Source organism: Microtus oregoni, unplaced genomic scaffold (assembly GCF_018167655.1).
Source record: "Microtus oregoni isolate MIOR12 unplaced genomic scaffold, Mior012 000035F_ref0000213, whole genome shotgun sequence".
Lineage (NCBI taxonomy): Eukaryota > Metazoa > Chordata > Mammalia > Rodentia > Cricetidae > Microtus > Microtus oregoni.
This window is the reverse complement of record NW_024543094.1, coordinates 14,357,186-14,368,536: the sequence shown is the minus strand read 5'-3', so window position 1 is coordinate 14,368,536 and position 11,351 is coordinate 14,357,186.

The following is an 11,351-nucleotide window of genomic DNA, read 5'->3' as shown; positions in this document are numbered from 1 at the left end:
GGAAGATTATATTGAAGATGAGGGTGTCACAAGGGGGAAGGATTATGGGTCTCTGGTTCAACCTCAAACCAGAGAAGGTTGATAATATGGATTCCATTTTGTTTTCCTCAAACTCATATGTTAAAGTCTCATCCTGGTGCCTCCCAAGGTTACCTCATTTGGCAATAGGGTTGTTGCAGTGGCAACCAACTTGATATGAGATCTTTAGCGTTCAATAGTCCTAACTTTATATAGCTGTTGTTCTTACCAAAAAGTGAGATTGAGAAACCAGAGAGGAGGCTCAATGGTTAAAGGCATGTACTGTCCATGCTAAGAAACTGAGTTTGGTTCCCAGTAGTTATGTGAGATAGCTCACAGCTTCCTGGAACTCCAGTTCCAGGGGGATCCACGTTACCCTCTGTGGCATGTATACTCACCTGCACATACCCCCACACAGGTACAAACAGACACACAATTAAAAATGGTAAAAATAAATCTTCTTAAAAAGCAAATTGAATACAGAGCTAGCCATAGAGAGAAAGCTGTGTGGGGAGACAGAGGGAGAAGATGTCTTCTCTCAGCCTCAGAAGGACCCAACCCTACCGACATCTTGATCTAGGGTTTAGCAGTCTTCTGAGACAATGGATTCCTATTGCTAAGTCATCTAGTTTATGGCTTGCCATGGCAACCTTCTCACATAACCATATCTACTTAATGTGGGCACCCATTTTGACCTTCATGAGAATGATAAATATATATATGCTAATTACTTGATTCATTAGACATATTGTATTGTTCTGTTATATAAAATAATATACAAGAAGGATATTCTGGATGTCACTATTAACATCCTACACTTGTGTATGTCCTGCCATTCTCCAAGAAGCCAACGTTAAGTCCTGTCAGGAGTACACTGAAGGGGAGCAGCAATGTGATGAGTGTGGCAGAGTCTGGGAGTGAGACATGAGGGTGGACAGGTGCTGAGACAACAGTAGAAGAGGGGATATGAGGGTGGGTCTGAGAGATTGGGGTCCAAGGCGGTGAATAGGGGAACAGCCTGGTACTGTGCAGTCACCGTAATTCTCGGGTCACACCCAGACAGTAGAAATCCTGGTGGAGTCAAGAGTCTTAGCTCAGAGGAATCTCTGCATGGCTTATAAAGTTGTCATTGATTCCTATGGTTTCGTCAAACATTTATAGCCACTGGTAATCAGGCAAGACCAAATTGTTTTCAGGCAAATTCAGTTGAAGTACTTTCCAGCAGGCAACCAAGAAGTCTGAGTAAGGACAGAGAGAGAAGCATGTTCCATAATTTTGAATCCCAGCAAGGTGATGAAGGAATCCACACCATGTAGTCCTTGCAGTATATCATATATTGCATCTATATATAATATATCACATGTACTATAAACAGTATATCTTCTGCACCTAAGCAGAAGAGAGAGTGTTTGCAAATATCAGAACCAGAAAGAAGGAGGAATACACTTAAGAAAGATGCCCAAGGCATGATGTGGCTGCCTAGCAGAATGGAGCGTTATCTTGGCAGAAGGTCAGTGGCAAGGGAGATCTCTATAACACAGAGACAGTGATCAGTTTCATAAGCATATTCATTATCACAGAAGCCATGTGTGTTCTCATCAGAGAGACAATCTACAAATATGGGAGAAGAGAAAAAATAAAACAAAATAAAAACAAGCAAAGAAATACTGTAGTCTAAGTGCTACAGTGTAGAATAAATTTGGAGGTATTACGGTAAATATAGAGTTTTAATACATTTGTGTGTTTGAGTTGTGCTCGTGTGAGTGCAGGTTTTTACATGGATATGTGAGCACTTTTGTGTGTGTGAATATGGTAGTCAGAAGACAACCTTGGCTGTTCTTACTTGGGCACTTTCCACCTTGGGTTTTGAGTCAGGGTCGCTCTCAGGCCTGGAACTTATCACAATCTAGAAAGACTGGCCAATGAGCACCAGTGGTCTACCGGTCTCTACCTCCCCAGCACATGTCACTGTGACTAGTTTTGTTTTTTTCCATGGGCTCTGGGTAACAAAGCCTCATGTTTTTAAAGGCAAGCATTCTGTTGACTTAGGCAACTCTCCACTCAAGTTTTTGTTTTTTTGTTTTTTTTTTTGTGTGTGTGTGTGTGTCAGAGATAGCGATAGTAATAAATATGGATGTAAATGTGAGGTGGTATATACAGCGGGGTCCACCTAGTGATCAAATAGTATTCCTAAATATTTCTAAATAATTTCCTGTATAATTTGCTAATAAGATTCAAAATGCTTTGGCACAGTGACTGATTCACAATACTTCCTGGAATGTCTTTCTGCACCCAAAAGCAAAGAAGAATTTGTAGTAAGATGAGGTCATTCCAAAAGGATTCAGTAGCTAGTTAAAAGGACTCTTACAAGACTAACTCTGAAAAAAGTAAAAGATCAAAATATTTTATGACTGGAAAGAATTACAGACCATTGAATGAAATATTAATCCATATGATATAAATAAAGGAGTAAATTAAAAGATTATTGATGAATACGTAGCAATTATGTAGAGAATGTCATTAGGGTGGAGAATCTATGGAGAAACCACCTTAATCATATGTCAAAAATTAATAGAGTCAGTAAAGGGGCAGCAGACCCACTCACAGCCCACCATGACATCTGTGTGTTGTGATGCTTCTGTAATGAAGTATGATGTCCAGGGAAACACTAACTGAGGTCAGTTCTATGAGATACTTGGTTATTATCCGCAAAGAAATGAAGGAAGGTCATAAACTTCAAGGAAAGTCCTGGAAACTTATTCCAAATTGATGAAAATGTTTATAGGAGCATTCAAAATACAAGACTGGTAAAAACAACTCATAATTGCTAATGAGTTACTTTTGTACAGAAAAAAAAAAGTCTGAATGAAAAAAAATCTAGTAAGATGAGAACAGACCCTAGTAAAATCCCCAGTTTTGAAGGTTGTACTGTGGATTTTGTCTCTGTTTTGAGTACATACACAGTAAGGTATTTCAGAAAATAGATGTCGTGTCTACATTTTTACTGCTTTGATAAGACACCATGACCAAGGAAACATATAGAGGAAAGAGTTGATTGGTATTTACAGTTTCTGGAGGAGAGTCCATGCTGATCAAGGCAAGGATTATAGCAGCAAGCAGGCAGGCAGTTATATTCTGGGGCAGTAGCTGAGAATTTACAATTCTTATCCACAGGTAAGAGGTAGAGAAAGCTAACTGGAAACGTGTGGGCTTTGGAAATTTCAAAGTCCACCTCCTCCAAGACCACAGCCCCTAAAGCTTCCCAAAGAGTTTCACTAGCTGAGGACCAAGCTTTGAAATATATGAGCCTATAGGGGCCATTCACATTTAAATCAACACTGAAGTGAAGCATTGACTCATTTGTTTGAACAGTTGGTCTCTGGTCCCCCAATATTTGGGGGAGGTTATGGAAAGTTTAGGAGGTAGAGCCTTGCTGGAAAATGTCACTAGGTGTAAGTACCAAGAGGTTATAGACTCACCTCAATACCTGTTCCTTTTCTCCACTTCCTGTGTGTAGATAAGAACATGGTCAGCCAGCTTTCTGTTTGCATTACCATGTCTGCCTGGTATCATGCTGTTGCCATGACTCCCCTGACATGGCAGACTCTTGCTCTGGAGCCATAAACCAGAACAAATCCCTTTCTTTCTTCAGTCGCTTTTGGTCATTTTCTCCCTGAAACAGAGGAGTAGCCAGCAGCAAAACACAGTGGTGTTCACTAGTTCTAACCACCCATGTGACACAGTCGGGGATCACCAGGGCAGTCACTGTCCCCATGTAACGAATTGTCTAGACCAAGTTGACCTGTAAAGACTCCTGTTGGGAAGCTGTCTTGATGGTAGTAACTGAGGTGAGAAGACCTGCCCACTGTGGGCAGCACCACTCACTGTGTTTGGGTCCTACAATCTCTAAGTGTGGGGTTGGAGCTGAGCACACATAGGCATGCATTAATTCATTAAACTGTGCTCTTAACTGTATATGTAAAATAACTAGCTACTTCAAGTTCCTGCCGCCTGGATTTCCCTGCTATGATGGACAGTACCCTGGAACTACAGGTCAGATAAACCACATCTCCTTTAAGTTGCTTTAATCACAGCAGCAGGGAATGAAAGTAAGACCAACACTGCGCTGGTTTCAGATAGGAAATTCACTTACAGAGCTCAGTGAAGTTCTCTATAGTACAGTTGCAACTTTCCTGTAAGTGTGAGATTGTTTCACAATAAAAGGGGGAAAAAACTAAGTTATCAGATCCCGTCTATACGTGAACAGAGTTCTGAGATACTTGTATTACCAGTTCACTGTGTGAAAGCATGAAGCCACTGCACTGTCTGCGTTATTGACTTACATGGGGAACGATGAGAGATGAAGGCACGTGTTTTCATCAAGAGATAGACAAACCTAGGTCTAAACTGCCTTTGTATTCAGTAGCTGTGCTCTCTGGCTGCGGACGGAACTAACTCCAACTCCATTTTCTCATCTATAGTTCTTTAAAGAAACACCCAGTGCTAATGTTCCACGATTTGACATCGGCAAAAGCAAAGGATACAGTCGAGAGGTTCCTCACAGAAGGACTGAGAACACCTTTGCTTTCATTACATGTCTGCCCAGTTCATGAAGTTGAGAAGCTGATATGTCACCTGGCAGCTATGAGTGGTCTGAGGGTGGAAGTTGGGTTAAATTCTTCATTATGACAGAAATAATTATCTTCATCCGTGAGATAGAAGCCCAAATGCCTTTTAGAAAGTCAGCTTGAGAAGTGCTCCCTGGTGAAGAAGGATTGTAATAAGATGGGTCCCAGGCTCCCTTCTTGTGCTTCGATTTTCTGAACACTTGCAAAAAGTGCCCCGTGCTGACAATGTCTGATTAACAAAATTAAGAAGAGAATTGGCGGTAGACTTAATCTCTCTCCAGGGTTTTTCAGTGACTGGATTTCTAGGTTGATTATCTTTTCAGGTCAGACTTCCATTTCTCCTCACCGTTTATCATTTGTGGCTGCGAAAATGCACTGGTGATTGCCAGGAGGAGGTCGGGGCAGAACCCGTCCCCCTCACACGTGATTCTGCTACACTAACCATTTCGATCCTATTTTCTCTCAAGGCCACTGTTGATGATGTCTTGTTGCCTTCTCCTTCATTGCTTCATGTTTTGCTTCAAGACAAATATAAGCCATTGTATGCAAAAAGGAAGTGGGGGTTGGGGGATGACTCTGTGGGTACAATATGTGCCTGGAGTTCAGATCCTCAGCACCCACATAAATGCCAGGTAAATGTGGTGACCTGCCTATAATCCCAGCATGTGGAAGTCAGTAGAGATCCCCAGAGCAAACTGCCTGGCTAGACTAGTCAAATTGGCAAGCTCTATGTTCTAGAGTGATGGAGGAAGGTCATTGGCTAATAAAGGAACTGCCCTTGGCCCATTTTATTGGTTAGAAGTTAGGTGGGAGGAGTAAACAGAACAGAACTCTGGGAGGAAGAGGAAGTGAGGTCAGATTCAACAGCTCTGCTCTCGGGAGCAGACGCCTGAGAGAGACGCCATGCCCCGCTCCCGGAATGAAGTTCCGACCCAGGATGGACTAGGCTAGAATCTTCCTGGTAAGCGCACCTTGGGGTGCCATACACAGATGATTAGAAATGGGCTAAATTAATATGTGAGAATTAGCCTAGAAAAGAATGGGCCAAGCAGTGTTTAAAAGAATACAGTGTCTGTGTAATTATTTTGGGGCATAAGCTAGCCAGGCAGGCGGCCGGGGTGCTGGGAACGCAGCCCCGCCGCCGCTCTTATTACTACACTAGAGAACATACCTCAATATATAAGGTAGAAACAGATCAGAAGACAGCCCTGTTGCCAACTTCTTGCCTATACACATGCATGTGCACATAGCACACTCCTCCACAAACATGTATCTATACATATGCAATATATACACAAATATAGAAAAAGTGGCCTGAAAGCTTTAATTCATAGTGTATGACTTAACTAGTTTTCGGGGGGCATTTAAATGATTATTATTTATTATTATTATTATTTTAGTTTCTCTGTGTATTCCTGGCTGCTCTGGAACTCACTCTCTAGACCAGGTTTGCCTTGAACTTAGAGATCTGCCTGCTTCTGCATCCTGAGTGCTGGGATTAAAGGCATGCACCACCTTGGGGTCTTTTTATTGAAACTTGAGAGTTTATTGCTACATACTTTGGGGATTAGGCCCATGGAGGTCCCGAGAGTATGTGTATGTGTGCAGGTATGTGTATGTGAGTATATGTGTTCATGAGTGTGTGTATGTATGTATGTATGTGCATACATGTATGCATGTGTATGTGTATCTGTGTGTCCTTGTGTAGGTGTGTATAGCTGGCATATGTGTGTATGTGCATATATACATATGTATAAGTGTATATACTTACATTTGTGTGTGTGTCTACGTGACTAAATGTGGTATTTATTTAAAACAAAATTTTATTCAGTCATAAAAGGGAACAAAATTGCATTATTTACAGAAAAATGGTTGCAGCTGAACATTATCATATTAAATGAATTAAGTCAAACTCAGAAAGTCAAATATAATGCATATTCTCTCAGTTGTGGATCCTGGATTTATATATAAACATATATGTGTATATGTATGCATGCATATATAAAATTACGTGTGTGTACATCACATGAATGTAGCAGTGAAATTGTGTAGTGAAATAAAGGAAGACTAATAGGAGAAAAAGGAGAGGAAAAGAATAGGTCAACATGAAGTGGAGTGTGCTAAAAATACAATGTATATTTGCATGAACATATCTTTACATGACCCATGTCTATGATCAGTGGATATATGCCAATAAAACCAGCACAGATACAATTATATTTGTATGTTGATCACATTGTATGAGCTTGGGTTTCCATTTCATACTTGGGAGCCAGTTCCAAACTGCCTCTTCCAAATCCAGGAATTCTTGAAAGGCAGCCACGTTTTAATGAGGCCAACATGATGTGGGAGAGAACACCTCATCTTTATCTCAGCCAACAGGAAGTGCATTGTGGACCCTGTGAAACCTGCATTTGGACTGCGGATCCTATAGCATCGGTGCAGATATTCTGGTTCATAAAACCACTGAATCTTCTAGTAGAACACATAGAATTAAGTTAATCTGATCTATGTCACCCACCCCTCGGTGCTTTGTAGTGATCTTGATTAAAGAAAGATCATGGAATAGCCATATACCTACTTCATTTGCATTTACTTCAAAAGGAATGGCCCAAATGAAGCAAAATAGGCATTTAAGTATAAGAAAAAGATTTTCTTTTGCTTTCATTAAACACGAACATGAAACAACTTGCCAGAAATTTGCACAACATTATTTTAGGACTGGAAAGTGAATTTGGCATGAATAATTTCCAAACTGATCATGCTAATTGTGCTTCCTCTGAACAAAGAAATGCAATAATCTCCTTCCCCGATGCATCAATCCCCATTGGTGCTCTAAGTTATTCCTGCGTCGGAGTGTTGAGTGGCACATATTTTATCCACATGTGGCTTTCCACCCCACCTCTCAGAAGAGGAAAAGTGACTAGTTTGCATATGTCATCCTATGATATTTATTTTTCCTTTTATCATTATGCAGGTGAAACATACAGCAATTCAGAGCCAAGATCTGGATTCCTAGCAGTATCCTTGGAACCAGGTTCCATGCCTCAGTGTCTGACGTGAACTTTCTGTTCAACGACAGTTGAACAAACTGTTAAATGAATGCAATATTAAACTGACTCCTAATGACTTGTTGCTATGCCCATAGAATAGTGCATCTCTCCGCTCTTATCAGAGAAACTCCTGTTTTCAGTAGATGGCAATGAATGCTAAGTAACAAGGTACAGAAATTATGGGAATGGCCAATCAATGAATGATTAGTCCAGCTTGAGACCCACACTATGGGAAGGAGCCCACCCCGACACTGCCTGGTAGGCCAGAACCCAGAGGCTGGACAGCTCAGACACCTAGGATAGAACCAAACATGACTGGTCAGAAAAAGAAAATAGTCAATGAAATGATTCTTAATGATATTCTGTTATACTCATAAATTGTTGCCTAGCCAAATCGTTATCCAAAAGGCTTCACACAGCCACAGATGGAAACAGATGCAGAGACCTCAGGAAATCCTATGAAAGATGAAGAGGAAGAGGACGGATTGTGAGAGCCAGAGGGCCAAGGGCAACACAAGAAAACCCACAAACTCAACTAACTTGGGCTCATAGGGACTCACAGAGACTAAACTGTCAACCAGAGAGCTTGCATGAGACTGACCTAGGCTTTTTGCACATATATTACAGTCATATGGCTTTATTTTCTTGAGGGACTTCTAACAGTGGGAGCAGGGGCTGTCTCTGACCCTGTTGTCTGCTTTTGGGACCCTTTCCTTCTATTGGGCTACCTCATCCAGCTTCAATAGGAGAAGAGTTGCCTAGTCTTACTGCAGCTTGATATATTGATGGCTGGCTGATATACATGGAAGGCCTGCCCTTTTCCGAAGACAAAAGAAGAGAACTGGATGGGGGGAAGTTTGAGGGAAGGGACTGGGAGGAGAGGAAGAAGTGAGGGGACAATGTGATTGGGTCAAGGAAAAGTAATTAATAATTATTTAGTAAAAATAAATCTAAAAGAAAAAAAGAGGGCACAAAGTTGGGTAGGTAAGGAAGGAGATTGGATCTGAGAGGAGCTGGGAAATGTGTGGAGATATGATTAAAATTCATTGAATGTAATTCCCAAAGAACTAATTATTTCAAAGGGAAAGGAGAAGAGATAAAGAAAAGAAAGAAGAAAGGAAAGAAGGAAGAAGGATAAAGAAGAAAGGGAGGGAGGAAGGAAGGAGGAGGAGGAGATATAGGTTATAAGGTAGGAGACTATAATTTCACAAGAGAGCAAGTATCCTGATTAGCCTTAACTTTCAACTTGAAATACTCAGAGTCACCTGAAAAGTGCAATGTTGTCTGAGGTTTCTGTCCTGCCAGTTTTCATAGTTGTTAAGTTCCAAAGAAATCACACAGAGATCTATCTACATTAGTTATAAACTGATTGGCCTATTAGCTCAGGCTTCTTATTAACTCTTATAACTTATGTTAGCCCATTATTCTTGTCTATGTTAGCCACATGCCTTGGTACTTTTTTCGGAGAGGCAGTCACATCTTGCATGCTCTGCAGCTGGGTCATGACTGCATACCTCAGAATCCTCTTCCCTGAATTCTCCTGTTCTCATTGCCCCGCCTCTAGTTCCTGCATGGTCGCCCCACCTATACTTCCTTTCTGGCTACTGGCCAATAAGCATTTTATTAAACAAGTACAAGGAACAAAAGTTTACAAGGTAAAACCATTGCCCCACAGCAGGGCGACTCAAGTGGGGGGTTACCCATGTCACATTGGCTTGTGAGCATATCTGTAGGGTGTTACCTTGATTGCTAATTGATATAGCAGGTCCTAGCCCAATGTGGGCAGCACCATTCCCTGGGCAAGTGATCCTGGACTGTATGAGAATTCTGGCTGTTCATGAACCTGTGAGTGAGTCATCAAAAAGAATTCCTCCCTGGTTTCTACTGTTCTTCTTGATGATGGGGCAGTTTCCTGGTTAGAGGCATTGTCTCACTGAATAGGAGGTCGACTTGTTTTCAGCTTCCTGCCTTCTGTTCCTGTAATGTCTTTCCTAAATGATGAACTGCAACCTAGATGAATAAGCAGGTGAGTCCTTTCCTCCACTCAGGGGCTTTTGTCCAGAAGGTTTCACCATAGCAACGGAGTTGAAACTAGGACAGCAAGATACTCTTATTCTGGTCTCAATAACAATATTTACTAATATCGGGAAGGTTAGATGAACATTGGGCTAAGTGACAGGAAAGCCAGTGGGGGCCAGTTGAGAAAGAACTTCACAGACTGTGGGTCCTGCAGGAGCAGCGGTCCTTGGTACCTGGTGTAGCCATATCTCTTCTTTAGCACACAACCTTCACATTTCCTTATCATTTCTTCCTACTCTACAAAAACTGCCAATGGCTTGTGTGAATTTTTTTATTGGTTGTAATCACTAGAAAAAAATGCTTATGAATTTTAAATTGATAATATTTATGGTTTAACAAGGTAACCAAATTAAGGATTTGTGTTTTGTATTCAACAAAGTTTAGGTCTCATAATATAATAGGAGACATTTCAAATAAAATGCATATGTGAGGCAAAGAAATGTACTAAATGGTTCAATAGGCATTCCAAAAGGCTCCTGAAATTTCAATAGAAATTAGCATCAACCTTAACTGTTCTGCATGCCAATATACACACACTAATGGCAGAATGTGTTCTAAAAACAGGATGTTAAAATACAATGCTGGAGGGCAAGTGGGATGGCTCAATGGGTAAAAGTCCTTCCAAGCCTGATGACGTTTGCTCAATCCCTAGTACTTGCATGGTAGAAAGAGCTGACACCTGCAATTGTCTCTTAGTCCTGTGTGTGCCCACACACAAACATATATACACAAACTAAATAGATGTAACAAAATATTTTTTTAAAATATAAGGGTATGTTTCAACAAACAGGAAACGTGTTTGGTTATTTAGTAACGGTACAGCAATCTTGAGCATAGGAAGTTTGTATGCTTTGTTTTGTCTCAACTAAGAAACAATTAACTACTGTATTACATCTTCCTGGAGTGTAGGTTCTTCGGATGAGAATTCTAGATGGTTTGGATATGAAGTCTCCCCCCTCCCCCCCCCCCAGTAAAGCTCACATGTTGAGGTCATGGTACTTGTAATGGCTACTCTTTGTTGTCAACTTGACTACACCTGGAATTAACCCAAAGCCAAGTGGCTAGCTACACCTGTAGGGACTTTTCTTGGTTGGATTATTGAAGCCAGAAGACCCATCCTAAATTCAGATCTTTCGAAGTAGAAAGATTGACCTTTACGTCTGGGCCACTCCTAGTGGCAGCGTATGTAAAGGACTCAGAAGAAGAAAATGCTTGTTTTCACCTGCTGGCCCACACTCTCTCTGACAAAGTCATTTCTTCACTTGTATTAGAGCCTTTTTTTTAAAAAAAAATTTGACACAAACTAAAGGCCAGCTGAGACATCCAGCTATGTGGACTGAACCATATTGGGTTCTTGGACTTTCCGTTGGCAGACAGCTATTGTTGGACTAGCTGGATCACAGCCTGTATGTTATTCTAATAAATCCAATCCCATACGCGCGCGCGCACACACACACACACACACACACACACATTCAATCTATTAGTTCTGCTTCTCTAGAGAACCCTGACTTATACTCATTACTCAACTAATAGCACTATTTGCAGAGCTTCTCCAGGCTGGACAAAGCTG